We start from the raw sequence: 1,739 nt of genomic DNA on the forward strand, positions 1-1,739 counted from the left end.
GGGGTGATGGGGTGGCGGCGAGTGGTGGGGGCAGCGGCGTGCGTGTGAAGAGCAGGAAGAGAAACAGAGAGAGAGGGGCAGGGTGGGGTGCGGCCGTTAACGTTAGATATGTTAAATCTTTGCCGTCCGCCCCCTTTGTCGTCCGCTTATTTGCTCTTTGCCGTCTGCTAGCAGACGGCAAAGAGGGGGGGTCGTTAAGTTTTTTTAAGCAGCTCGTCAGTGGGGCCCCTCCCTCTTTGCCGTCTACTAGCAGACGACAAAGAACTGGCTGATGGCAAAGAAGGTCTTTGCCATGAGCCAGTTCTTTGCCGTCTGCTTTTGGGTAGCTGATGGCAAAGAGCGCAAAGAGCTGGCAGATGGCAAAGTAGCAGATTCCAGTAGTGAATGCATCGGTCTCAACAAACACACTGCAAAAGAAGATTACATCGAATAGATCTCCACAAGAGAGGGGGCGAACTTTGTATTGAGATCCAAAAAGAGAGAAGAAGCCATCTAGCTAATAACTATAGACTCGTAGGTCTGAGGTAAACTACTCATGCTTCATCGGAGGGGCTATGGTGTTGATGTAGAAGCCCTCCGTGATCGATTCCCCCTCCGGCGGAGCTCCGGAACTGGCCCCAAGATGGATCTCATGAATACAGAAAGTTACGGCGGTGGAATTAGGGTTTTGGCTCCGTATTTGGTAGTTTGGGGGTGCGCAGATATATATAGGAGGACGGATTACGTCGGTGGAGCAACAGGGGGCCCACGAGGGTGGAGGGCGCTCCTGGGGGGTAGGCGCCCCCCCAACCTCATGGCCTCCTGGTTGATGTCTTGACGTAGGGTCCAAGTCCTCTGGATCATGTTCGTTCCGAAAATCACGTTCCAGAAGGTTTCATTTCATTTGGACTCCGTTTGATATTATTTTTCTGCGAAACCCTAAAATAGGCAAAAAACAGCAATTTTGGGTTGGGCCTCCGGTTAGTAGGTTAGTCCCAAAAATAATATAAAAGTGTATAATAAAGCCCAATAATGTCCAAAACAGAATATAATATAGCATGGAACAATATAAAATTATAGATACGTTGGAGACGTATCAGTGAACGAGCTATTTCATTGAATCGAGATATTTCATTTTGGGTTTGATTCCCGTTTTTGAGTGGGTCAACTATTTGTCATATAGTAAATCGCGAGCAAGGAGCATGTAAAAGCACATTACTCCCGAGCATCATCTCTCCATCTAAAAAAGAAGTGGCAAGCTAATATTTCAAAATTTGATTCGAATTGACTTGGTAAGGTAGACGTGGATGCTCGTTCTCCCAAAATTTGAATGAACCGTTAAACATCCTCTGCTCGGTAGAATTCGCCCGAGCAAATAAATGGGAGACGCGAAATTACCATCCTATGTGGAACACACATCAATTGGCTCGTTGTACATCGAGGGTAGGTTCGTAATGACATGTGCCGAATAATTCATAAACCATGGTCGGCAAAACATGCTCTCCTCGCCCGAAATAGCTCGCGCCCACTATTTCAAAACACGCTCTCCTCGCCCGAAATCGCTCGTGCCCACTATATTTCAAAACACGCCCTCCTTGCCCGAAATCGCTCCCGCCCACTATTTGGGGAGAAGCAAAGTTACTCTACTATCCCCGACCCTCAGTACATAGACCCAAGCCGAGAAGCCTAAAGGCAGGGGTAGAACTATAACTCCCCCTCACATTTCAAACAAATGCGTCCGTAAAACATGGTTCACTCCC

The sequence above is a fragment of the Triticum aestivum genome, chromosome 2A (genome assembly GCF_018294505.1).
Source record: "Triticum aestivum cultivar Chinese Spring chromosome 2A, IWGSC CS RefSeq v2.1, whole genome shotgun sequence".
NCBI lineage: Eukaryota > Viridiplantae > Streptophyta > Magnoliopsida > Poales > Poaceae > Triticum > Triticum aestivum.